At 47.3% G+C, this 27,878-nt stretch overlaps 2 long non-coding RNA genes across 4 annotated transcripts; both read left to right on the top strand.

Moving 5' to 3' along the window:
• The first annotated feature begins 1,933 nt into the window (after positions 1-1,933).
• LOC102454860 (uncharacterized) lies at positions 1,934-9,500 on the top strand. Of its 2 annotated transcripts, none has more exons than XR_012902457.2 (4): positions 1,934-2,070; positions 4,052-4,139; positions 6,505-6,635; positions 9,328-9,500. It is a non-coding gene; the product is annotated as an uncharacterized LOC102454860 (long non-coding RNA). The 2 variants fall into 2 exon arrangements; XR_012902456.2 differs by having other exon boundaries at positions 1,988-2,082.
• An 11,981-nt stretch (positions 9,501-21,481) lies between these two features.
• LOC102454684 (uncharacterized) lies at positions 21,482-27,634 on the top strand. Of its 2 annotated transcripts, none has more exons than XR_012902222.2 (4): positions 21,482-21,587; positions 23,685-23,772; positions 25,194-25,320; positions 27,414-27,634. It is a non-coding gene; the product is annotated as an uncharacterized LOC102454684 (long non-coding RNA). The 2 variants fall into 2 exon arrangements; XR_001369193.4 differs by having other exon boundaries at positions 21,503-21,599.
• Positions 27,635-27,878: the final 244 nt, after the last annotated feature.

Raw genomic sequence — 27,878 nt, 5'->3', positions numbered from 1 at the left:
TCCTCCTCCCACCTCTGCTCCCCCTCCTGCTTCTTCCACCCCCCCGTCCCTCTTGCCCCACCTTCCACACCCACTCCCTCCCAACACCTCCACACCCACAGTGCTGCGAGATGGGAGAGCCAGCAAGACCCCAAACCCTGAGCTTTCCCTTCCCTTCCTACCCTTGCCTCCCCCTTCCAGCTCCCTCCTCACAGGTTTCCCACTCTCATCTCCCACCCTCATTCCTCCCTCCCCCCACCTCAGTTCTATGAAATAAAAGAGATTTTTGTTGGCAAAACAGGTGTTTTTATTTTACATTAGGAAGGGTGCTTAGTGAGGGGAAAGAGGAAGAAGGTGATGGTGGAAGAAGGCCCCAGTGGGGCATTTCAGGGAGAGTTCAGTCCTTCTCCACCTGGAAGCTCTCCCGGAGGGCTTCCTGGATGGCATCGGTGCAGGGCTGCACATACTTGCCAGCCAAGTGTTCCACCTCAGCCATCCAGGCTGGCAGGAAAGCCTTCCCCTTTCTCTCGCATAAATTGTTCAGCACACAACATGCTGCCACCACGGGAGGCATATTGTTCTTGGTGAGGTCGAGGCGGGTGAGGAGGCATCTGAATTGGGCTTTCAGGAGTCTGAAGGACCCCTCCACCACAATGCGGGCCCTGGTGAGCCTGGCATTGAAGTCCTGGCGGGAGGGGTTGAGGTGCCCCGTGTACGGCTTCATCAGCCAGGGCTGTAGGGGGTAGGCGGCATCCCCCACCAGGCAGACGGGCATGTCCACGTCCCCGAACCTGATGTAGCGGTTGGGGAAGAAAGTCCTGGTGTGCAGCCTCTGGCACCCGTGCGTCGTATACCTTGCCGGACCAGCGCACATTAATGTCCGTGTACTGGCCCCGGTGGTCAGATACGGCCTGCAGGACCACTGAGAAGTAGCTCTTCATGTTGATATACAGGGAGGCCTGGTGTTCCAGGGCACAGATGGGGATGTGTTTTCCATCCATTGCCCCCCAGCAGTTGGGGAAGCCCAGGGCGCCGAAACCCTGAATGACCGCGTCCAGCTCGGTGAGGTGGACGACCCTGCAGAACAGCAACCGGTTGATGGCCTTGAGCACCTGCAGAGAGACACAGAAAACCGAGAATCACTGAGGTGCCCGGGTGGCTGGGAGTGTTTGTTCCCTGGCAGTGCCCTGTGCCCCAATCCCAGAGGCAACCCCCGCTGCAATTCTGGCCACCGTGGGCAGTTTGTAGTACAGCTGCTACAGACCAAACCCTCCCGTTCAAAGAACTTTCGCTTCCTCCCCCCGTTTTCCGTGGGGAAGACCATCCCCTTCTTGCAGTCCCTCTCCCTCTGGGCCAGTGGCGGGTGAGTGCCGAACCTGCAGGAGCACTGCTCCAGCGGTGGATTTCCCCACGCCGAACTGGTTCCCGACGGATCGGTAGCTGTCCGGCGTGGAAAGCTTCCACAGGGCGATGGCCACCCGCTTGTGGAGGGAATGGCGGGCCTCATGCGAGTGTCCCTTTGCTGCGGAGCAGGGACGAGCCACTCGCAGAACTCCAGGAAGGTGTCCTTCTTCATCCTGAAGTTCTGGGTCCGCTGTTGGTCTCCCCAGCGCTCCCGGACGATGCGGTCCCACCAGTCGCTGCTGGTGTCCAGACACCAGATATGGCGGGGCACACTGGCATCCGGGTGCTGCTGCCACTCCTCCATGACCCCTGTTGAAGTAAGTTGTTGATCAGAGACAAATAAGCAGATGTCCGTTATATGTGCCAAGATATTTTACCCAAACCGCTGTAGCCTAACATGGTTTACACAATCTGGGATGGCGCAAGATGCTTTCAACAATGACCCTAAATATTCTAGAGAGACAGAGTTGCAAGAATTCCATCATCCATTTCTTGCAAATTTCCCCACAAGCAGGGTGCTTTCTGATTGGCTCAAAGCAGGTTGGCCAAGAAGAAACCAAACTTTCAGAGACGGTATAAAATTGAGAGTTTGTATCATCAAAACCCACTCCCTAAAGCTTATAGATCTTCATGAGAGACAATAACTGGGACTGTCATCACCTGTCGATTGAGAGCATCCCCAAGCTGGTAACTATTAAGGTTGTTTCCCTTGTGATCCCTCTACTATCTCTTCCTGTACAGGCCTGTCTCGGGAAATAGTTGGGAGATGCAGAAAGAGAAGACTATTGGTGTCATAACTGTTTCTGTGTCTGAACTACTTGAAAGAACTCTCTAGCTGTCTGGAGAAACCACTTGGTGCCACTGTGATGCAGTGCTGGAGAACAGGCCTTCATTCAGCTTTCATGGATAAGTAGGAAAATTCCGTGCATTTCGTTTATGCAAATACAAGCATTGCTATTTTAAAGCTTCCTGAGTTGAAAGCATGGACAGAATAATTCCAGTTATCTGACTTCCCTTTATACAAGGAATCCCAGTTACCCAAATGCGCTGTGTGAATCACCTTTGCTGAGCTACCTTTAGCGTGGTGGGAGCTGTGATTTGGGAGGATTTCCATTATTAGCAATGAGGACAGGGAAAAGGGAAGAAGAAGTAGGGGTAAGATGGGGGAAGAATAAGTGAGGAGGGAGAGAAAAAGCAAACAGGGAAGAGAGACAGAGGAAGGGGTTACAGCAAAGACAGAAAGGAAAAGCCTTCAAGGAGAGAAAGGACAAAGGGAGATACAGGGCAGGAGTTAGGGAAAGAGAACATGGCCAAAGGGATAGGGAATGAGGAAATGCAGAGGAGAGTGGAGGAGAGAGAAAGGGAAGGAAAAGAAGAGCAAAGGAATAGCCACAGAAGCAGACAAACTCCTTGTTGCTTCCTGAGGGAATCCTGACATGGACAACTCTGGGTTCTATAAGCCCCTGTATAAATAGTGAGGGGTAGGGCCAGCTCTCTTCTCTGAAGCTGTCAGTGCTAAAGCAGCACCAAACAGTCTCCTGTCTCCCTTTGCTTCATTACCCTTCCTTCTCCTTTTCTCCCCTTCTGCCTTCTCTCTGTCTCCCTTTGGGCTCTGCCCATACAGCACCTTGGGAACTCCCCTCACTGCAGCATGTAGGGGTGAAGCACAGCTCAGAACGACCCCTTCCTCTTCCGAGTTCCCTTTGGATTCTAACTTCAAATTCTCTTGCCTATTTGTCTCCTCAAATGCCTGGTTATCCCAAGTTTTGGCTGTCTCCCAGGCCTGTCAGATAAATGGGTGTGTGCTGTAATAGAAGTGTGTTGTCTAAAATAGGGGTAGCTCAGGCTATAACTGTAGCCTTCTTGCGGAAAAGCATATGCAAATGAAGCATGGAGTGGAATCTCACTGCGATTCATTTGCATAATAAATGAGCAGCCATTTTTGTACAAGAGGCTTTTGCACAAAAATGAGCTGTGTACACGGCTCCTTTTAGCGCAAAAGCCTCTTGTGCAAAACCGGCTGCTAATTAATTATTCAAATGAAGCATGGCGATATTCCGTGATGCGCTTCATTTGCATAAGCTTTTTCAGAAGAAGGCTACAGTGTAGACGCAGTCTCTGTGTGTGGGTGCCCCAGTTTCCCTGGGCACTGCACGGAAGCCCGGCGCGGGATGGGAGTTTTGGATGTGACTCTCACTGTGGGGGAGGCTGCCTGAGGCTGCCCCAGCTGAGCAATTACACACCAATGGCTCAGGCTCTCATGTAACCTGAGGCTAGGTGGTGTATGTGTGTGTGCGCGCGCGTTTGTTGCAACCAGATAACGCCTCTTGCCCAAGAAGCTGAACAAAGGAGGAGGCAGGGCTGATTATAGGGTAGACAGGTACTGAGTGTGTGTGTGAGTCTTTGCGGTCTTAGGATGCAGGGAGGTAGCCCAGGGCTCTGCCTTTCGGCCCCACACTCCCGAAGATGGATTGTACTGGCTGCTCCTGGTTCCTGAGCTAACCAGTCTGTGCTAAGCTGCACCCTTGTGAACGAATACATCTTCTGTTCGACTTGCTGGCGGAGAGTCACATTTGGCTGCGGATGGGAGTGTGGGGCCAGAGACTCCCCGCTCTTCAGTGACAACCTATAAATGTCTCCTCTCTGTCTTTTTGTATTTTCTCTGCAGCTACGCTGAGATCCCTGCTCATCTCCAGCCATGAAGATCCTTTATCTGCTCTTCGCTCTTTTCTTTCTGGTGCTCCAGGTTGCACCAGGTAAGATGTTGATGAAAAGGGGGTGATGATGCAGAGGGATCTCTAGCCTGCACTTACATTGTCTAACCCTTACTTTTAGATAAACATCGGATTGTTTTTACAATGAACACTAGTGCCTCTTCAGGGCTGGTCCACACTGCAATCTTAGGTCGATCCTGAAATAGCTAATCCACGTCTTCACATCAAGCCCGTTATTTCAGGTTTGCTATTCTGACATCTTTGTAAACCTCCTCATTTTACGAGGAGCAAGGGAAGTGTTGGAGTAGCACTTTATTTCAAAATTTGGCGCTGTAGACAGTGCCAAATGACAAAATAAGCAATTTTGAAATAGCATCGAAATAAGATATGCAATTTGCTTGGCCCAAGTCACACAGGGCAATGCCATGTGAACATAAAGCAGCTTAGACAAGTGTGTCTTATTTCGAGTTACAGTGCAGTGTAGACACTCCCCATGTGATCTGCAATGCTGTTGAGCCAGGCAAGTTGGAAAAGCCCTTGAGGAATTTTGGAATGCTTATTCCCTGTTGGAGCAGCTGTGGAGAGCTGAGCATGTGTGCCCAGAGGCATGAATGCATTTCAGCAGGGATCATTCCAGAGTATCTGATAGCTGGGTGGGAGGTGGAAGAGAGTCCCTGCAGGCAGAGCTCCGAACCAGCAAAACGAATGCTGATATCTATGTCCAAATCGCACAGGGCTATGCCACATGAAGATAAAGGAGCTTAGACAAGTGTACCACAGGACAAGGCTAGTGAACAGCTGCTCTGGTTCTCAGACACAGATTTGGGAGGGTGACAACAGGCACCCACTAGCACCACCAACTCTGTTTTCATCCACGAGGCACTGGGATCCTAGCCCAAAATTTCAATTTGCTGCTAGGACTGTGAGATAGCTACCCACAACGCATCGCTCCTTGTCTGGATTCAATCCTTGGCAGAGATCAGGATGTGCACTATTGAAGGCAGCCCCTTAGTGGGGACATGCAAAATCGCTGTTGTTATATCAGATGCTCCGAGGCAAATTAAATCAACCTAATTTCATAGTGTGGACTCAGTATGAAGACAATACATGAAATCTGAGAGTAATTGCCCTGATTCCAGGGATGTGTTTTTGCTGCCCCCAGTAAAAATGATTGAGATTTGATTGAGTTATGACCAGTTGGAAAAAATATTCCATAGTATTTTCCTCAGATCTTTCTGAGGCGTGCTGCTTACGTCACCCCAGAATCTATCAGCTCGTCATGTAGAGTATTCCTGAAGCAGGCAATCACAGAATTGGACCGCTAGGTTGGATACAGACCAAATGAATTCATGCCAACCCCGTCCAATATATCTTTGGTCCAGGAGCAGGCACAGAGCCGGCAGCTGGAAGACTGTAATTTACAATGCTGCTTCTGCTGCTGGCTAGTGTTAATAATTTGGTGCTTTCATAGCCTCTGTTATAATGTCAGGGCTCATTTGCCACTGAGAAGTTACGTGGCTGGGAATAGAGCCCAGGTCTATAAAATGATAGTCCCAGTGTTTTGGCCTCCATTCTCACCTCTTTGAGAACCTACCACAGGTATGTGTTTGGCTTCCTTCCTTGGAATGATCTCATCTGTTTGGGGCAGTATTTGCCACCCTGGCACGTCTCTGTTTCAGTTGCCCAACAAACTCTTGTTAAAAATGCTCCAACCTGAGTATTCTACAAGTTTTGGTTGTGTGCCTGGGGGCAGCATTTTCAAAGCTGCAGGTTCTTCAGAGTGGCCACTGCTCAGCAAGAAGGTATTTGTGAATGAGTCTTCAGACAAAAAAAAAGTGTTCAGAGTCACACAGAGAGGCAGGCATTCCTTCTCTTTGAAAAATGATAGTCATCCTGACGCAGCACAGAATCCTAGCTGGCTAAATTCCATTGGTGACACTCCCTGGCACATCACTGTAGCAGCCAGAGGGAACCAGATTTACAGCTGGAGCTACTAAAAGGAAGGTGAAGAGGTGGTTTACATGCTTCGCAGATGATGCTCAAAATTTAGCTGTGAAATAGTCCTAGGATCAGGAAGGTGCCTGAGATGTGCATGTGAAAATCTATTCAGAGTTGGTTGAATTGTTCTCTGTGAAAATATCCCCACTATTGGACCAATCCTATTCAACATTTTTATGAATGACCTGGCAGAGAACATAAAATCATCACTGATAAAGGTTGCTATTGAACGTGCACAAAATTGCAGCCATGTAAGAATTATTTAATATCAAGCAAAATGGTGCACAGAAAGATTAGTGGAGTGACTATGCAGTGTCTTAGTGAGTGGGAAACACCCGTAAAACTGCAAACACTATGCTCATTTTCCTTCGTGTGTGTTTATGAACATCAAGACTTTTTTTGGTTTTAGGTGCAGGATTTGAGTGTCCTCCTGGTTGTAGAATACAATGTAATGGGATGGGAGGCGAGTGCCTTCGTATTTGTCCAAGAAATAAGATCCTGTTTTCCTGCGGCCGGTTCGTATGCTGTCGTCGAGGCTGGGTAAGTTCAGGATTCCACAAGGAAGACATGACTATGTGAACAGAGATATTTTTCCATCACTTTCTATATTGTTTAATCTTGGTGGAGCCGTGTGACAAAGCACTGTCCAAGGTTCTCTGTTTTCCTGGATCCGGCCCGCCTGGGAGCTCACTTACTGACATCTTTTAGTTAGAGCAACTCCTCTGAGACCTGGCTACACCAGCATGAGCTCCAGCACAATCCATAGGACAGTGCTTGAAAGAGGACAGCTCAGAGCCAGTTACATCAGCATTAGTTTGTCCATGGGTCAATTTTGTCAAAGCACCTGTAAGTGCCAGACCATCATATTATGGGCATAAACTACTCCGGAGATATATTCTGAAATAACTTATTTCAAAATAGAGTGTCCACACTAAAGGGGAGCTTCAAAATTAGCCAGGGGCAGGCTCTTGTTATGTGGATGCACGATATAGATTTAGAGCCTCAAGAAGCATGGGGGAGATGTTACTTAGGATGGCCCCAGTGAGGAGCTATTTCGTAATAGTAACAGTGAAGCGTCCACACTGCAGCTATTTCAAAATACCTATTTTGGAAGAGGAGTTCGTCCTCATGGAATGAGGTTTAAAAAAGTCTGAATAAGCTGACCGTTATTTTGATATTATTTCAAAACAATGAATTGCTGTGTAGAAGCTCGCATCATATATATAGTAGCCCATTGTCTGTGCATCTGTAACGCTGACGTACATGGCCACGCCTTCCGGCCATGTATGTCAGCGCCCCGTCCCCCTTCCCCTCCCTACGTGGATGTTCAGCCAGCCCCATGGCCCTCCAGACACTCCCGGTGGAGGAGCAAGCAGCGGCAAGTGGCTCTTTGGGGTCTGGGGAGCACGGATCCCAAAGGGCCACTTGCCGGTGTTTGCTCCCCCGCTGGAGCACAGCAGAAGTGCTGCTCAGCTGAGCGGTGCGGTGCGCCACTGAGGGAGGGGAAGGGGGCGCAACTGGCTGGAAGGGGGGTGGGAAGCAGCAGTGGGAGGAGCTGAGGGGCTGGAGGGGAGGATGGGGGGGACCGGAGGAAGGGGGGAGGGAAGCAGCACTGGCGGAGGGAAGTGGGGAATGTCCGGGGGGCCGTAGGGCTGCTGGTAGGAAGAGGGGATGGGAAGCAGACCTGGGGAGGGGGGTCGGGGGCCGTGGGGCTGGACGGGAGGAGGGGGGTGGGAAGCCCCGGGGAGCCAGCAGTGCAAGGGGCTGTTTGGGCTCCCCCGGGGTGAGAGTGGGAGGGAGGGCGGTGATGTACATGGCTCCGCCCCCTGGCCATGTACATCACCACCTCGCCCCCACTCCCTCGCGGCAGCCAGGCTGAGCAGGCAGCAATCAGCCAAGCGCGACGGCAGGAGGAACGGGGAAGGGGAAGTGGGGAGGGGAGAGAGAGAGGAGAGAGAGAGGCAGGAGGAGGAGGAGAAGAGAAAGGGAGAGTGAGAGGCAGGAGGGGAAGAAGAGAAAGAAAGAGACGGATAGAGAGGCAGGAGGCGGAGGAGAGCTAAGAGAGACGGGGGGGGAGGCAGTAGGAGGAAAAAGAGAGAGAGAGACAGAGCGAGAGAGGTTAGGAAAGAAGACCTGAAAATCCCATCTTATGGCGGGCTCATTGGCTAGTTGTTAATAACAGTAGAGTGTAGACACACCCTGACTCATAGCAGAACATTTCTTGTAGGTCTGTAGTGATTAGTTCTTGACCATGCACCATTTAACATGTTTGTTTAATGACCAGGAAGAAACCTTAAAATCATCACTGACAAAGATAGCAAAGAACTTTAAAAAAGCAGCAGTAGGAAATAATGAAGAAGGGAAGGCAGGTAACAGAAGAATCTCAGTCACTTGCTGAAGTGGACCCAAGCAAAAAGAAAAATAGCTTAATGCAGTTACAAATAAGAGTAGTCACCTAAGAACAAAAAAAGTGGGGAACTGTGTCCTGGAAAGCAATGGGCTGGGCTACTCTATGCGGAAGATTCGAAAGAGGATATGCAAATTACGCGGAGAGCTCCGCTTTCGAAAATGAGATCAGAAGAAGATATGGAAATTCCTGCAGAATTTGCATATCCTCTTTCGAATCTTCTGCATAGGCTAGACATAGCCTTAGACAAAGGAACACAGGAAATCAAACTGGACCCCGGACTGACCACTGTGGGGCCCCAATGTGCACACCCTACCAGTTTGAAAGTGAACCATTGACAATTGCTGTTTGATTGTGTTCTTTCAACCACTTCGCCTCCACTTAATAGTAATACCACCTAGACTACATTTTCCTAGTTTGCACATGAGAAAGTCATGTGCAACTGTGACAAACTCTTACTAAAACTCTTACTGAGCTATATCATGTCTATGGCATCTCCCAGCCCACTAGACAGTAATCCCGTCAAAGAATGAAAATGGATTGTATTGGCAGGATTTAGTCTAGACAAAGACATGTTGACTGTTATCCTCCAGGTGCTTACAAGTTAATGATTTCAGAATAAGTTTCAGTGTCATTCCAAAAAATGAAGAGTGGCTGATGGATGTATAATTTTCCCATTCCTGTTTGGTCCCTTTTTAAAGATAGATACAATCTTTTGGCCTTGCCCAGTTCTCTGTGAAATCACTTGTTCACCACGAGATCTCACATATATTCGGCCATTTGTATGAAAACTGTAGTTTTCTAATGTAATGTCTTATTATTCAGTGTCCACAGGAGTGATGACAACAAAGTTTCTCAAGGCATCATTTCTGGGAAGCTGGAAGAAAATGCCTTGCAATGAAAATCTTGAAGAAAATCCAGAAAGAGGCTCTCTATTCTGCAGTATGACTTCAGTCTGACTGAAATAAAAGCAGCTTGTTGTGGTGGTGTATTGCAAAGGTGTGTGAGTGTTTTCATGAGCACACGGAGTGACAGAAATCTCCTCCGTGTTCTAAGACCCTAGACTTTGACGTGGTTATTACATGGCTGTCACAGCAATTGTAAGTGAGTGAGAGAAGACGGGCTGTGCATCTCTCCTCTTCTCTACCAACTGCCTCATCATTCCCCACGACATTCCCCACGACAGGTAGCCACCCTGCCTTCCAATGTATCCTTCCCTCCCATCCCGTTAAGCCCGTAGTTGGTCTCCTGTCCTGTCCTGCTGGGCTCACATATCATAGGCAGAACCTCAAGCACAAGACATCAGCCCAAGCTTCACACTGAGCTAAGCCCCTCATTCCCACAACCCATCTCCACCTGGGACACCTGCGTCTGCTTCAGCCAGGCTTCCCCAGCCATGTTAACCTAGTGCTACCCTGCTCCAAAGCAGAGCCCTGCCCCACACACAGCCCAGTCCATGGGGTGATAGTTACCTTAACTGTGTGCTTTAGGGTGTCATGTGATCAAACTTCAAATGCCCTCCAATCCTCCTTCTTCTCTCCCACCCCCCTCTTTATCTCTGGTCACATAGAAAGGGCTCTGCAGATGTAAGGACACAGCAAGGAGGGAGAAGGGCTTGGAGTCCAGCAGAGCGTCTGAGCTTCTGTTGATCTCAGCATGCCCACAGGAGGAGAGAATTGAACACTGACATCCCTCCATTGACCCTAAATCCTCAACTTCCTCTGCTACCCCTCTACCCATCCTGCCCTCTTCTATCCCCTGTAGCTATGAACCACTCCTCCCCCCCACACACACAAACACAGACACAGACTTCTTCCTCTACCCATTTTCCATCTCCTCCTCATAGCTCCATCCTTTTGTGCAGGTCCACATCCTTGTTCCCTCAGGGTATGTCTACCCTACCCCTCTAGTTTGAACTAGGGGGGTAATGTATGCATACCGAACTTGCTAATGAAGCCCGGGATTTGAATTTCCCGGGCTTCATTAGCATAAAGCCGGCGCCGCCATTTTTAAAAGCCGGCTAGTGCAAACCCCGTGCCGCGCGACTACACGCGGCACGGACTAGATAGTTCGGATTAGGCTTCTAATCCGAACTATCTGTACGCCTCGAACTAGGGGGGTAGTGTAGACATACCCTCAGTCTTTCACCCTGCAAGCATTCTCAAGGGGAATTTATTTTCTTTTAAAAAACAGTGGCAGTGCATTATATATAGTCAGCTGAGCTCAGATCCCTTTTCTCTATAATGATAATCAGAAATAAATGGGGAGAGGCAAGTTAATTCACAAATTTCTCCCCCCAAAACAGCTTTCAAATATCAAACATCATATTTTATTACTCCTGAATAATGTTACCCATTCAACTGCCCTGTTTCCTTCATTCTCTGTGCTCTGTTCTTCGGGGTGGCCCATTTGCTTTATATCCTTCCTCACCAGAATTATGAGGAGATAACCCAATGCACATTTGACTTTCCAAAGATGGTTGCTGTCCCAACCCTTATTCTTATTATCTCACATGTCTGGGTGACACTTCTCATGGAGTGAAGCCACCAAAATCTTCTGAAGAACTGGCACCATCTTATTTAGTAGAAAGTCCCCTCAGTTCTGGGGAAAATACAAAAAGGGATTCCCAAGGAATCCATTTTGAAGCACTTGGAAGAGAGAAAAATAATAAGGAACTCTCAACATGGATTCACCAAGGGCAAATCACGCCTCAGCAACCTGATTGCCAACGATGACTTCTTTTATGTCAACTCTTCCCAGCAGTGACTCCTGCTACCCTCTCCCCTGGCTACCTCTGATACAGTAGTTGAGTCGTGACTCAAAGTTCTAGTTACCTTGAGGGTTGACAGGATCTTGACACCGGATCACGTGCAGTATTTAAATTATAGATTGGTTGGGAATCTGATGTGCACAGTTGCAACACTCACACTACAAGAACTGTCTTGTGCTTACAAATATATTTTATTAATATACTTAGAAAAGTCGCAAACACCCTAACTTAGACAGATAGACTGGGAATGTAGTTCTATATTTCCACATTCACTGCTCCTTCTAGAACATCCTAAACATCCGAAATATCCTTCTAGAACGTCCATCATCTTCCTCATCACCATTACCTTCCCTATGGTCACCAAGGGCCATCATTCTTGAACCTCCCAAGGAATACATCTCTGAGTCCTCCTGCACATTGGTTGGAATGGCATTTTTATATATTATGCTGACTATTTCATGTTTGATACATATTCAGTAGGGGACCTTTTCCTATTGCCTTATTTGTATTTCCTCCCCCTCTAATGGTGACATGTTTTTTCTTTTTGTTTTTTTCATATACATCACTTTCCTACCATGGTCCCTTTTGTGGTTTACAGATCACATTTGTTATTTTTATCTTACTCCAGTTACTCGGTCTGGTCTTTACTGGGTATTTCAGGGTTTTTGCAAGTCAGAATGGGACTCTGTTAAGTTTGGGGGTATACTTGGAAGCCCGTAATGCCATGAAAAGTTGCTTCATCTTACCACTCTTTATCTAGGTGGGAGGTCCCAACTATAGTCTAAATTTGCTTTAACTCAACATACAGGATGTAGCCCGTACGCCTCTTGTGTTACAGCCAAACTACTTCAGCATAAACCTGTTATAATCACCAAATATTTAAACCCTAAGGAAATAAGAAATCTATACAATAGAGCAGGGGTCTCCAAACTTTTCAGCCCGAGGGCCGCATTAACTATCAAACAGCAGTTCGGGGGCCGACTACACACTTGAGGTCCAAATAAAAAACAATCAAAACATGGATGTTGTTTTTAATTATTTATTTAATATTATTTTATTCAGTTATTATTTAATAACACATTGATACACTACACATGAACACCTGTATTAGTGTGAATGGTGAAATTGTTTCCTGGATGCCAAAATAGCAGACATTTCTGGCTTTAGATTTGTTGTCCCTAACATCAACAGTGACCTGAGATTATCATCGGACAAGTTTGTTCTCAAATTGTTCTTCACATATTTCATTCTTGAAAATGTTTGTTCACACAGGTATGTTGTTCCAAAGATTGAAAGGTACCTTGATGCAAAAGTTTTGACATTAGGAAAGTCTTCCTTGGGCAAAAACTGGTAAAAACCCACCAGTCCTATTTTGAACTTGTCCCTAAGGAGGTCATTTGCTTGCAACTCAATGACTTCCAGCTGCAGTTCATCTGGGCAACTGGCCACATCTGCTTCAAATGGGTTTTGAAACAATCTCACTTCTTCTGCCTTTGAATCCAAGTCAGAAAACCGCTGCTGAAACTGCAGCTGGAGGTCTTTGATGATCTCGCATGCAAATGACGTGGGGAACTCAGCTGTTGCTTCAGCCATGAAGACCTTGCACTGCTGAAAGTGCGTCAAGTTGTTGGCCTGTACTTGTTCCAAAAACAAGACAAGTTTGGATCTGAAGGCCTTTAGGTGGGTGTATAGATCTGAAACTAGATTTTGCTTTCCTTGTAGTTTTAGGTTCAGAAAATTTAAATGACTAGTTATGTCTGCAGCAAAAGCCAATTTCCATACCCACTCTTCATCAGACAGTAATGGCTGTGGCTTGCCTTTACTTTCCAGGAAGTCACCTATTTCCTTTCTTAACTTAAATACTCTGCTCAGAACTTTCTCACAACTTAGCCATCTTACTGCTGTGTAATATGGTAAATCTTGCGATTCTGTGTCTGTATCTTTCAACATGTCTCTGAACTGTCTATGGTTGAGCCCATGTGACCTTATTAAATTCACCATCTTCACCACAGGATTCAGTACACTGCTAATGTCCACATATTTAGCACACAAAGCTTGCTGGTGAATAATACAGTGCAGGAACATTGGTTGTATAATGTTTTTCTCATTACACATCTGCTTCACTTGTCCAACCAAGCCTTTCTTTATGCCACTCATGTTCTTTCCTCCATCAACAGTCAGGCAACTGAGGTTAGTCCAGTCCAAGTTATAATCAGCAAATGTTTTTTTCAACTCATTGAATATATCCTCTCCGGTAACAGTGCCATACATGCTATGTAGGGAAGCCAGCTCTTGTGTTATGTTCATGTCTTCATCCACACCTCTAATGAACACAAGCAGTTGAGAGGTGGAGCAGCTGTCCAGCGATTCATCCATTGCAATTGAAAAATGGTGAAACTTGCTTGCATTTTTCGCTATTTGAGTCACAATGTTTTCACCCATGTCTGCAACATGGCGGGCAATGGTATTCGCACCCAAAGCTACATTTTCAAATTGTTTTGACTTTTCTGGGCAAAGTTCCTCAGCCACTTCCAACAAACATTCCTTCACTACTTCACCATCTGTAAAGGGTTTGCCACTTTTAGCCAGGACGTAGGCAACTTTATAACTGGCCTTAGTTAAGGATTCATTTTCATTTGAGGATTTACTGAACAATGTCCTCTGAGATGTGAGTTGATTTTGTAATTTCAGACTCCATTCTTCTTGAAATTGCCGACACTCATCGTCTGTTTTTCTTTTCCTCTTCTCGGCCATCGCTGGGCACTAAAATAAAGTGAATTCAACATGAATAAATAATGAAACTGAAAGTATCTTGCACACAATATCGCTCAAAAAACCTGATTATGCGAACTAATTTTGTCGCAATAATAGCTGCAAATGACCCGAAACAATTTTTAAAAATTCTTATGATTTCTTAAGTTAAACTTACCTGAATATAGTGTGCAAATATATCCACTTATGGTAGAGAGATTGTTGCTTTTAATGTTTCCTCTTCAGAATATTCGCCTGCGAATCCATTTCTCCCGGAAGGGGGGGGGGGCTTTTCCTCCTGCTCTCCCCTTCCTCTGCATGCTGTCCTCCCCTCCTGCTTGCCACCGCTCACTCCTTCCCCCCCCCGGGCGGAAGGGGTCACCTTTTTAAAGTTCCCGCCGGGGTTCACGTTCCCCCGCACGTCGCCGGGCGGGCGTTACCACCACCGCCCATCCTGCCCCCTGATTGGCCGGCTGCCCTGTCAGTCTGGGCGGGGGAACGCCGCCTGTGCTAACCCCCGCCCCCTGCGCCGTTTGCCGCCGCGCGGCCACTTGTCAGCGGAGCGGCCCGCTTCTCCTGCCCCGGCGCGGCGTGAGTACACGCCGCACACCCCTGACAGGGCCCCCCCCCGCAGCAAGAAGGGCCCGTTCGGCGGCGCCCCAGGGACGGGCGGGGGTCGCCTCATCACACCGGCACGCGGAAGAAGGCGGGGCCAGACAAAAAGGTCTCCACGGGCCGGATGAGAGGGCCTCGCGGGCCGCATCCGGCCCGCGGGCCGTAGTTTGGAGACCCCTGCAATAGAGTATAGGGAAGCAAGTGGGTTAGCCCTATAGGCTAAAACTGGGAAGGGGATTTAGGGGTGAGTACATAAGAATATAAGAACATAAGAATGGCCGTACTGGGTCTGACCAAATGTCCATCTAGCCCAGTAGCCTGTCTGCCAACAGTGGCCAGAACCAGGTGCCCCAGAGAGGGTGGACCGAAGACAATGATCAAGCGATTAGTCTCCTGCCATCCTTCTCCAGCCTCTGACAAACAGAGGCCAGGGACACCAATTCTTTGCCCTGGCTAATTGCCTTTTATGCACTTGCAGAGGGGGAGTAAGGGACTGGCCTAAGGGAGGATAGAATTCCTTCCTCACAACAACCAGGAGCCGTAGCTTGAAACTTGCTGAGGTTGCAATCCATCCCCTCATGCAGGTCATTAATAAAATGTTGAACAAAAATGGTCCTAGAACTGATCTTTGGGGCACTCTCCTCGATAGCGACCACCAACCAGACAGCGAGCCGATAACCAACTTTGTTGAGAAATATGATCTATCCAGCTTTCTGTCTACCCGGGGGGAAATATTAAAATTTTGCTAACTTCAAAATTGCTATATCACGTTCATTGCCTTCTCCATATCCAGAGAACCAGTTACCTCATCATGGAAGGCAATCAGGATGGCAAGGCATGACTTTCTCTTGAGGAATCCATTTTGACAATTCCTGACCATTTCCCTCTTTTCCAAGAGCTTCAAAATGGATTTCTTGAAGATTCTTTCTATGATTTTGCCAAGGACTGAAGGAACTTCCTACTAAAGAAGACACTGCCAGTTCTTTAGAAGATTTTGGTAGCTTCACTGTGGGATAGGCCGTCACCCAGATCTCAAAGGGTACATCTACACTAGCGACCAAGTTCGAACTAGGGAGGCTAATGAGGGCGACCGAGATTGCAAATGAAGCGCGGGATTTAAATAACCCGTGCTTCATTAGCATGTTCCTGGTCGTTCGCCATTTTGGAAAATGACATGCCCAGAATACCTACCCACGTCTCCACGCGGCAGAGAAGCACGATTCCGAGATAAACCCCTTAGTTTGAATTAACAGTTCAAAATACTTAGAAGCCAGTGGCAGAACATTTCTGTTTACCAAACCATAATCTCACAGATCTGAAGGTGGCGCTCTTGTCACAGGCCAGTTGCTCAAGCCAAATCCACAGGAAAAGCTTGGAATCACAATACATATGCAAATTCAATTCAATTAATTATGGACTTAATCAAGATATGGGGTGGTGGAACCTTTATCACTGAAGGTTCTAACTACTTTCTGAATAGTATCCTTCTTGCCTTATCTATCCACTGACTTTGATCTTTATCTACTCAGGTTTAGCACCCTTTCTCCTGATACTTTATGCATAGAGGTAGGGGGGTGGGTGAGAGAACATACAACATACACCAACCTGTAGGGAAATACTTCAGTCTTCCTGGACACACAATTGCAGATCTAAAAGTAGCCATCCCGCAGCAAAAAAACTGCAGGGCCTGACTTCAAAGAGAAACTGCTGAGCTACAATTTATCTTCAAGTTTGACACAATCAACTCTGGATTAAACAAAGACTGTGAATGGCTTGCTAACTACAAAAGCAGCTTCTGCTCTCTTGGAATTCACACCTCCAGATCAACTACTAGAAGTGGGCCTCATCCTCCTTGATTGGATCCACCTCGTCATCTCCAGCCTGATTCTGACCTGCATATATATACCTGCCTCTGGAAATTTCCACTACATGCATCTGATGAAGTGGGTCTTTACCCACAAACGCTTATGCTCCAACACTTCAGTTAGTCTATAAGGTGCCACAGGACTCCTAGCTACTTTCTGAATGGTATCCTTCCTGCCTTACCCATCCACTGACTTTGATCTTTATCTACTCAGGTTTAGTACCCACGAAAGCTCATGATACCATCTACACGTTTTGTTAGTCTTAAAAGTGCTACCAGACCATTTGCTTGCTGTTTTTTTTCTGTAACAGACTAACTCGGCTACTCCCTGAAGCTGCCCAAATATGGATATTCTCTAAATAGGGTTGCCAAATGGTTTCAACAAAAATACTAGACCCACTTGACATTACATCACAATCTCCATGACATCTTATTTAGAAATACCGGACATTGAAATTTTCTCATTTATATTTTCTCAATTTGTTTCCAGAACGGAAAGCTCAAATACTGGACTGTCCGGTTCAAACCTGGACACCTGGCAACCCTATCTCTACACCTTATTTGATAGATAGGATGACTATATATGTCATGAGGTATCCTTGCAACTATAAATCCAACAGAGGATCATGCACAATGTTCCTATAGGCCTTATAATATTTTAGTGCAATGCACTTTACAGATTTTTACTGTTTAATTGTTTCACCACATATCAGCTTAGAATATCACCTTTTTTATCATAAATGAATGCCTTCTACACATATGTTAGCAATTATGTAGACATTCCGAATGGAAATCAGAAAGGTGAACACAGATATTGTGTCATAAGACATAAACCAGCACAAGGCCCAATTCAGCTTAAAATTATTAATAGTTATTATTAACCATTAGTAGTATTTTTAAACATATGATGTAACCCAACTATCTCACAAAGAAAACATAGAGATTACACAAATGCTGGTACAGAACCATGTAGAACAGTGTCTCATCATATTGCGTGGTGGAGTTTGGGCTATGTCCCCGGGACCTGCACTTCCTGGCAGGTTGGTGTATGCTTCTGAGGCTCGCAATGTCCCTACCACTGCCTCAGAGGTAAGGGTACCTCTCTTCATGAGCCATTTTCACCATCGGCCAGACCCTCCAACATCCAAAGGTCTTTTTCACCTCGGTCTGAAATAATTGATGTAATAGTTACCAATGTTATTAATAACAAATGAATCAAGTCAATCCAATTACTTTGTTGCAGCGAGGTGAACTATGAAAAACACACAGGACTCTCAGAGGGCAACTGTGTTAGTCTGTATCTGTCGAAACAATGAGTAGCCCTGCCTCACATTAAAAGCAGATTTGGTTTGCTTATATTGGATGACTGAGCATAAGCTTTCGTGGGTCAAAACCACTTGAATCTGCATCTGACAAAGTGGCTTTGACTCACAAAGTCTTATGCCCAAACAAATCAGTTAAGGTATGTCTACACTACATAGTTAATTCGAACTAAATACCATTAGTTCGAATGAATTTTAATAGCAGCTATATATACAAATGGCTAGTTCGAATTTAATTTGAAATAGCGGAGCACTTAATTTGAACTTGGTAAGCCTCACTCTACGAGAAGTAATGCCAAATTCGAAATAAGTAGTTTGAATTAAGCGCTGTGTAGTCTCTTAATTCGAACTAGCTGGAGGCTAGTCCTTCCCAAGTTCCCCTGGTGGCCACTCTGGGCCAAACCAGGGAAACTCTTCTGCCTCCCTCTGTAGCCAGACAGGAACCCCCCTTGTAACATCCATTTTTGCTTGCCTGGAGCATACAGGGCACACAGAGCAGAAGGCCCAGGCTGTGTGACCGTGAATGGCTGTAAACAGAGATGTGCCAATTGCTGACCAAGAGGCTGCCAAGGAGTGTCCTTGACTTAACCCATATTGATACGAACACACAGCCGTCCGCGGGGGGAGGAATCTCTCACCCAGTAAAAAAATGTCTAGTACTCACAATTTAGTTATCTCTCTCTTGCAAGTGTAAATTAACTTGATGCGGGCCCCCAGGGGTATATAGATGGGTCCAGCAGCACATTTTCTCTGAGTGTCAATCTACCATCTATCTGCCGGTCAGGTTAGGTGTTTGATCTCCCGAGGTTCCAAGGGGACGCCCACCTCGTATTCGTCTTTCCTAGGAATTGAGAGACTGGCCCTGGCCTGACACGCTGGAGTCGAGAGGCACAGAAGGGGGTAAAAAGTGTACCTGTATGTGGTCCTTTGCTTAAGTATATATATACATAGTGTTAGAGCTCTTTAAAGATTAAGCTGTCACTTGGTACCATTATTTCTATTTTCTATCTTTACCTTTTTCCTGTAATCATTTTTAAGACCTACATATATATATATTTGCTAGCATTTACAAAATAGAGCAATAGCCATTGTAACCATATGATTTATAAGCTTCTTTAATAAACCTGTAACTGTTTAAGCTTTAACTTGACTCCATCAGTTGCCGTAATAGAACCAAGCACAATTTAAAAGAACTTCAGCCGGTCATAAAGGGACAGACATAGGGAGAGGTTGGGCGTTTGGATCTGTGTCACTCCCAGGTGACAAGATCTGTTGGGGCACCTTTTCAGCCTTTCCTAGGCTGCCTGCTGCGAAGGAACCCCTGTGTTCTAGCAACTAAAATCTAAGGTGTAATAAGCTCTTCCTATACCACGGGGCGTCTGTTGGCCTGCTGGCCACCCTCTGCGACGGGACCCCAGTCCTAGCAGTAAAGACACGGACGTTAAACCTTTTCTCGGTAACACACACACACACAAACACACACACACTGCCCTGACTGTCGGCTGACACCCTCCCAGCCCCGGAGCCATTAAAGGGGCAGATTCTGGCCACAGAGACTGTGCCAGTTGCCAGTCTGCCAGCACCCAGCCAGCAGACCCTGCACCTGGCACGACATGAGCCATCCACCTGCTGCTACCCAGCCCTCCACCTCTTCCCAGGACCAGGCTGGCAGCTCTCAGGAGCCTGCCAGGGGCCGAAAAAGACAGACACCCGCCTGGTCTAGTGCGGAGATCGTGGACCTCATTGAGGGTTGGGAGAACGCCTCCAATGTCCACGATCTCCACAGTAGGCAAAGGAATGCAGCCGTCTATAGCCGCATGGCTGCCAGCCTGGTCACCAGAGGCCACCTGCGCAGCCAGGTGCAGGTCTGCTACAAAATCAAAGACCTACGGAAGGCCTACTCCAGGGCCTCCCAACCAGGGGCCGACCCAGACACCTGCCCTCATTACGAGATCCTGGATCACATCCTGGGGGGTCACGCAGTCCCTGCCCCCGGGTGGTGATCAACACCGGGGCAGAGGGCCCCGCCCCTGAAAAAAGGGAAGAGGAGGAAGACGAGGAGGATGACAGCCAGGAGCCACAGGAGCCTGCAGGGAGTCTGGCCAGGACCCAGAACCCCCAAGTCATCCCACAGAGCCCATCAGCTGTGTCGTCTGAGACCGGGGAGGTCTCCACATGTGAGTGCCATCATAGTCCCCTTATGTGGGGGAGGGACAGAGAGGGAGTCCTGGGACCGTGCGCCTGGGCTTTGCCCACCATGGAGCAGCGGCTGGAGCCCTGGCCCATCCCCCACACGCTGACCTCACCTTGCAGAGGGGGGCTGGGTTTCACCCACTGTGTCCCCAGGGAGAACTGACCACTGCTCTTGTTTCACCACAGCCGCAGCACCTGCTAGTGCAGGGCACAACCCCCCGCCTGGAACAACCACACGCACCCGGGCCAGCAGGCGCACCTGTGACTAGGAGGAGTACCAGCGGCGGCACCTGTGGCTACTAGAGCAGCATCTCCGCAACCAGGAGCACTGGGTCTGTGAGGACCTGCAGCTGTGGCAGCAGAGCTTGCAGGTGCTGGAGGAGCAGAGCCGTGCCCTCAGAGGTCACCTCCAGAACCTGGTGGACAGGTTCCTGCCTTATCCTGCTCCAGCCCCTGCGGCCACCCTTGCTCCCCCTCCCGCTTCCTCCACCCCCCATCCCTTCTGCCTGACCCTCCACACACTTGCAGCAACAAGTCCAAAAACGGCACCAAAATGCCCAGGGCCAGCTCGGACACCATGGTGCCAAGTGTAGCACCGTCCCCAATGAGAACGACTGAAACAGGCAGGCAGAAAGGAAAACGCTTTGCTGTCCCTCGGCGAGGTAGGCAAGCAAGAGAAAAAGTTGAGAACCGGCTGTCCGGGTGGGGGGCGGAGGGGGGGGTCCGTTTAAGCACGAGCATCAGATAACCTAAGATAGCAGCCACACAAAGCAACTACTGACCTGATGCCCTGCTGGAACCGGTTTCAGCTGGCCTTAAATGCGACCCAGTATCCAATCAGTGTGGACACGCTAATTTGAATTAGAAAAAAGCAAATTAGAATTACTTTTTGGGTCTAGATGCGTTATTTCGAATTAACTTACTTCAAACTAACTAATTCAAAATAAGTTAATTTGAAATAACGCTGTAGTGTAGACATACCCTTCGTATTTAAGGTACCACAGAACTCCTCATAGTTTTTATGAAAAATGTTATTAATCAAAAAAGGAATGTGAGAGGACTTTACAGTATTGGAAATTTCTGCTGGCAGCTGAAAGTGCTGACAGAGAAAATGCCATTTAGAGACAGATATAACATTGTTTTAAATTGGCCAAAGACAGGGAGGCCTATCGGAAGTTGACTGTTGAAGTAAGTTGCTGATCAGAGACAAATGAGCAGATGTTCGTTATATGTGCCAAGATGTTTTACCCAAACCGCTGTAGCCTAACATTGTTTACACAATCTGGGATGGCACAAGATGTTTTGCACAACGACCCTAAATATTCCAGAGAGACAGAGTTGCAAAAATTCCAACATCCAAACGGTAGTAGGACTGTTCAGAATTTCCCCACAAGCACGGTGCTTTCTGATTGGCCCACAACAGGTTGGCCAAGAAGAAACCAAGCTTTCAGAGACGGTATAAAATTGAGAATTTGTATCATCAAAACCCACTCACTAAAGCTTATAGATCTGCATGAGAGACATTAACTGGGACTGTCATCACCTGTCGATTGAGAGCATCCCCAAGCTGGTAACTATTAAGGTTGTTTCCCTTATGATCCCTCTACTATCTCTTCCTGTACAGGTCTGTCTCGGGAAATGGTTGGGAGATGCAGAAAGAGAAGACTATTGGTGACATAACTGTTTCTGTGTCTGAACTAATTGAATGAATTCTCTAGCTGTCTGGAGAAACCACTTGGTGCCACTGTGATGCAGTGCTAGAGAACAGGCCTTCATTCCAGCTTTCATGGATAAGTAGCAAAATTCGGTGCATTTCATTTATGCAAATACAAGCATGGCTATTTTAAAGCTACCTGAGTTCAGAGCATGGGCAGGATAATTCCAGTTATCTGACTTCCCTTTATACAAGGAATCCTAGTTACCCAAATGCGCTGTGTGAATCACCCACTGCTGAGCTACCTTTAGCGTTGTGGGAGCTGTGATTTGGGAGGATTTCCAGAATTAGCAATGAGGACAGGGAAAAGGGAAGAAGAAGTAGGAATAAGGTAGGGGGAAGAATAATTGAGGAGGGAGAGAAAAAGCAAACAGGGAAGAGAGAAAGGAAGGGGTTAAGGCAAAGACAGAAAGGAAAAGCCTTCAAGGAGAGAAAGGACAAAGGGAGACACAGGGCAGGAGTTAGGGAAAGAGAACAGGGCCGAAGGGATGGGGAATGAGGAAATGCAGAGGAGGGTGGAGGAGAGAGAAAGGGAAGGAAAAGAAGAGCAGAGGAATAGCCACAGAAGCAGACAAACTCCTTGCTGCTTCTTGAGGGAATCCTGACATGAGTTAGAATCCTTGAGTTAGAATCCAAAGGAAACTCGGAAGAGGAAGGGGTCATTCTGAGCTGCGCTTCACCCCTACATGCTGCAGTGAGAGTCGTTCCCAAGGTGCTGTATGGGCAGAGCCCAAAGGGAGACAGAGAGAAGGCAGAAGGAGGGAAAAGGAGAAGGAAGTTTAATGAAGCAAAGGGAGACAGGAGACTGTTTGGTGCTGCTTTAGCACTGACAGCTCCAGAGAAGAGACAGAAAGGAAAAGCCTTCAAGGAGAGAAAGGACAAAGGGAGACACAGGACAGGAGTTAGGGAAGGAGAACCCTGTATAAATAGTAAGGGGTAGGGCCAGCTCTCTTCTCTGGAGCTGTCAGTGCTAAAGCTACAGTGTGGATGCAGTCTCTGTGTGTGGGTGCCCCAGTTTCCCTCGGCACTGCCCTGAAGCCCGGCGCGGGATGGGGGTTTTGGATGTGACTCTCATTGTAGGGGAGGCTGCCTGAGGGTGCCCTAGCTCAGCAATTACACACCAATGGCTCAGGCTCTCTTGTAACCTGAGGCTAGGCGGTGTGTGTGTGTGTGTGTGTGTTGAAACCAGATAACACCTTTTGCCCAGGAAGCTGAACAAAGGAGGAGGCAGGGCTGCCTAAAGGGTGAGGCAGGTGCTGAGTGTGTGTGTGAGTCTTTGCTGTCTTAGGACGCAGGGAAGTGGCCCAGGGCCCTGCCCTTCAGGCTCCCACTCCCAAAGATGGATTGTACTGGCTGTTCCTGGTTCCTGTGCTAACAAGTCTGTGCTATGCTGCATCCTTGTGAACGAATACATCTTGGCTATGTCTACACTGGCAGCTTCTTGTGCAAGAACATCTTCTGCAAGGGCTCTTGTGCAAGAAGTTTTGTGCAAGAATACGTCCTCACTGCCATGTGCGAGCTGTGCTTTTGCACAAGAGCGCTTATGGCACTGTGGACGGTCTCTTGCGCAAGAAAGCTCTGATGGCCATTTTAGCCATAGGGCTTTTTTTCACAAGAAATCCCTGCCGAGCATCCAGACTGCCCTCCTGTGCAAGAGAGCTTATATCTGAGAAAGAAGAGCGTAGAACTTGTGCAAGAAGCCCTCTCTTACCACGCCGTTCTGTAAATTTCCTTGCGCAAGAGTGGGCAGGCAGTGTGGATGCTCTGCAGATTCTTGCGCAAGAACGGCCAGACTTGCGCAAGAATCTGCGAGTGTAGACCCAGCCATTCTGTTCGACTTGCTGGCGGAGAGTCACATTTGGCTGCGTATGGGACTGTGGGCCCAGAGACTCCCCATGCTTCGGTGACAACCTATAAATGTCTCCTCTCTGTCTTTTTGTATTTTCTCTGCAGCTACGCTGAGATCCCTGCTCATCTCCAGCCATGAAGATCCTTTATCTGCTCTTCTCTATTTTCTTTCTGGTGCTCCAGGTTGCACCAGGTAAGATGTCGATGAAAAGGGGGGGATGATGCAGAGGGATCTCTAGCCTGCACTTACATTGTCTCACCCTCTCTTTTTACAATGAACACTAGTGCCTCTTCAGGGCCGGTCTACATTGCAAGCTTAGGACGATGTAGTCAGCATAAGGTCACATTTGTAATAAGTCTGTTTACACTGCTGAACCCTTTCCTTCCACCTAAAGGGCTTTTAAAATTTACCCTCGTACATCATAAAGTCAGAATGGACATTCCTGCCTGGAATTAAGGGCAGTGTAAACACTATAATTTGCTTCCAACTCTACATCTACACTGCAATGCTATTTCAGGATACCGGAGTATCCTGAAATAGCTATCCCGCGTCTTCACAGCAAGCCCGTTATTTCAGCACGGAATGTAGAGTATTCCTGAAGCAGGCAATCACAGAATTGGACAACTAGGTTGGATACAGACAAAATGAATTCATGCCAACCCCGTCCAATATATCTTTGGTCTAGGAGCAGGCACAGAGCCGGCAGCTGGAAGACTGTAATTTACAATGCTGCTTCTGCTGCTGGCTAGTGTTAACAATTCGGTGCTTTCATAGCCTCTATTATAAAGTCAGGGCTCATTTGCCACTGAGAAGTTACGTGGTTGGGAATAGAGCCCACGTCTATAAAATGATAATCCCTAATCCCAGTGTCTTGGCCCCCACTCTCACCTCTCTGAGAACCTACCACAGGTATGTGTTTGGCTTTCTTCCTTGGAATGATCTCATCTGTTTGGGGCAGTATTTGCCACCCCTGGCACGTCTCTGTTTCAGTTGCCCAATGAACTCTTGTTAAAAATGCTCCAACCTGAGTATTCTACAAGTGTTGGTTGTGTGCCTGGGGGCAGCATTTTCAACGCTGCAGGTTCTTCAGAGTGGCCACTGCTCAGCAAGAAAGTATTCGTGAATGAGTCTTCAGAAAAAAAAATGTGTTCAGAGTCACACAGAGAGGCAGGCATTCCTTTTCTTTGAAAAATGATAGTCATCCTGATGCAGCACAGAATCCTAGCTGGCTAAATTCCATTGGTGATGCTGCCTGGCACATCACTGTAACAGCCAGAGGGAACCAAAACTACAGCTGGAGCTACTAAAAGAAGGTGAAGAGGTGGGCAGCTACTTCCTTTTTACTCCTTAAAGGCTCAGGCACCAAAGGATGAGAGAACTGTATCTCTGATAGCCAGCAATCCAGGTTACTTAACTCACTCTTCTCCCTTCTTAGCATCAGCCACTGAGAATTTGCACGTGGCTACATACAGTACTAAAGCAGTGACAATCTTCTGCACCTAAAGATAACTGGGCTGATTTTGCCTGGTATAAATGAATGGGAAATGCCTGTCATCTGTGAATCATGCCCTAATTTACCTGCAGAAGGATGATTATTCCTTTTGTCTCTTCAGATTTCTCACAGGCTCAGGATCTCAGCAAGAGGTGTGTAAATCTTGGGGGCATCTGTTACATTGGGTCATGCCCTCGTCATGCGATACGCAGAGGAAGGTGCAATCGCGGGAACGTTTGCTGTAAAACGTAAGTTCAGCAGTCCACAAAGCAAAGATTTCAGTGTGAACAGAAACATTTGTTCCTCTCCTTACAGCAAAGGTTAACATTTGGGGGGGGGGGGGGGGAGAGGTCCGTGCATGTAGCCCAGCACGAAGACCAAGGAAGTTTCAAGTGGCATCTGTAGAGCCCTGCAAATCTGTGGATATCTGCTTTGTAACCATGAGTATCCTCACCTACGGCCGTGGATGCTGGTATCTGTGGCGCCTTTTTGTGCCTACAGATGTGGATACAAATTTTGTATTTGGAACCCCACAGATGCACAGATATGGACTTTGTATCTACGGGTATTCACATCTGCAGGTGCGGATGCAGATATCCATGGGTCATGTTTGCAAATGTGTATGTGGATACCAATTTTATATCTGTGCCAGGCTCTATGCATCTGTGCTGCCCACATAGTAGGCCACGTGACAGCTGGCGTGGCCCCAACATGGATAAGAGCCACCACTGTGGCTACATTTGCATAGAACAACCTTACCCCCTGACTGTTGGTGGGCTTCTCCCGAGCTTGGAGGTGCCCATATTCTCTGCAGATTCAGGGGTGCAGCACTTAGACACAACAGCTTCCAGCAACATCTACACCACCAGGACAACCTCTGCTTGGAATAGGGACAGCAGAGCCCTGCATGGCAGCCATGAGCTACTCAGACTTTGGGATAATCCCTCACCCCGCAAATCTCTTTCTGATTCTTGTACAGTCCCCATCGGCTGCCAAAGCTTCATATACAGGCAGGGAATGCGGCCCAAACTCCCCACTGCCTACATTGCTGTTATATACAATTGTAAAATCAGCTGCTAGGAAAAAACAAAATCTGGAGAGGTGAGTGCAGGCAGATTCTGAGTCTTTTCTGTATCAGTCTGCAGGGGAAGTAAAGGCAACAATTAGAAATAAAACATTATCAACACCAAATGGAAAACAGGGGAGGTAGATAGCCGTCCATCTAAATTAAAAAAGGATTAAGTTTAGCTATAGGATAGGGGGAGGGAAAGACATCATGGAAGAATCTGTGGCTAGTTGGACTAAGGATAAGAAGGATGTTAAATCACGATAGATGGATACATAGCTAGCTAGCTATTTTTAAATCAACAGAACTGGTTAATTTCAATTATGGAATCCTTAAAGAACTAGGTGAGGAGATCTCTGTTCCACTGGTCATTAGTAACACATCTCTGGAACCAGGGATATCAACTAGAATGGCCATTCCAGGAGCGGCTCAAATGTAACGGCCACCAGAATGGAGTCAGCCTTCAGAGAGAATTGGAATTTCCCTTCCTTCCAAAAGAGAAAGTTATTTATCACCTCAATAATGATCTGTGATTTTAGCTTCAGTTAGGATGGCGTGTGAGATAGAACAGCTCTCCAGGATGGGAGTCTTGCTTTTATTCAATATAGTTTTTATTAGGCAGCCATTTCATCTGTTTAAATCAGTGATGGGCAGCCCAGGCTAGTGAGTGGGCTGTGTGGGTTGCCCTCCTTCATCTCAGTGGGCCGCACGATGGTTGTAACGAAAGACGGTGTCCCAGGATAGGGTAGTTTTGGTAAATGCACTTGCATACCTAAAATTTGTGTGTTTGTATGTGTGTGGGGGGGTGCTGACTGAAGCGTAACAGTGCTTTGATCGGATGCAGAGGGACCGCACGGCTCTCACAATCAATGTTGTGTGCAATCGGCACGCACCTCACTTCATGTGCCCTTGCATTTACATGCATGTTAGGAAAAAACCCACCTACAGATGGCAACGGGTGGAATTTGGGAACCCTATGCACAGGCAGTGATCAACAAAATGTCTCATGGGCCTCACATATAACCCTGATGGACCACATGTGGTCCTAGGACCACAGGTTGCCCACCATCGTTTTAAATTCATATGACTATTCCCCTTAAAGCTCTGTTGCAATAGGGACAATAAATTCCCCGTGACGGCATTAACCAGGAACCTCTTCATGCACTATTCAGTGACTTGCCATTTCCTCCTGTGGTTTGAAGCCAAACGTTATATTAAGCTGTTTTAATGGAAAACAACAAGAAATCTGAGTCCGCTTTCTTTGTGCATGTACAGATGGAGACAAGGCTAATTGTCTAAGCAGAATGTCTTGGAGTCCGGTAGATAGCTGCTTGCTAGTTAAATCATCCGATCCTGCTTCAATGGAAGGCTAACGTGCTGTTTATCGGGACTGTAAAGAACCTTGTCAGCTGGCAAAATTCCAGAAGGGAGCCTTTGTATCACCCATATAAGATCTGTTACTCTTCTGTTAATAAAAGAAAGCTGGTGTGAGATAATCTTGGAGAAGTGTGTGCCAGGGGAACAAGGGAGCTGTTTCTATCATTTGTCTGTTACCAAGCCATTTTATTTATTTTTATAAAATTAACACCCTCCAACATCCCTATCATGTGTTATTTCCACACTTGGGTGGTTTTAGACCATGGTCCACGCACCTCTGTCAGTTCCAACGAGCTCCTGTGGAGAAATCTCTCATCCTTATAATTTTTACAAACCCTTTCAGTGTGTTGTGTCAGAGGGGTT

The sequence above is a fragment of the Pelodiscus sinensis genome, chromosome 3 (assembly GCF_052426305.1).
Source record: "Pelodiscus sinensis isolate ZL-2025 chromosome 3, ASM5242630v1, whole genome shotgun sequence".
NCBI classification, from domain to species: Eukaryota; Metazoa; Chordata; order Testudines; family Trionychidae; genus Pelodiscus; species Pelodiscus sinensis.
The sequence above is the reverse complement of the archived record's forward strand: the minus strand, read 5'-3'. Positions and strand labels throughout refer to the sequence as shown.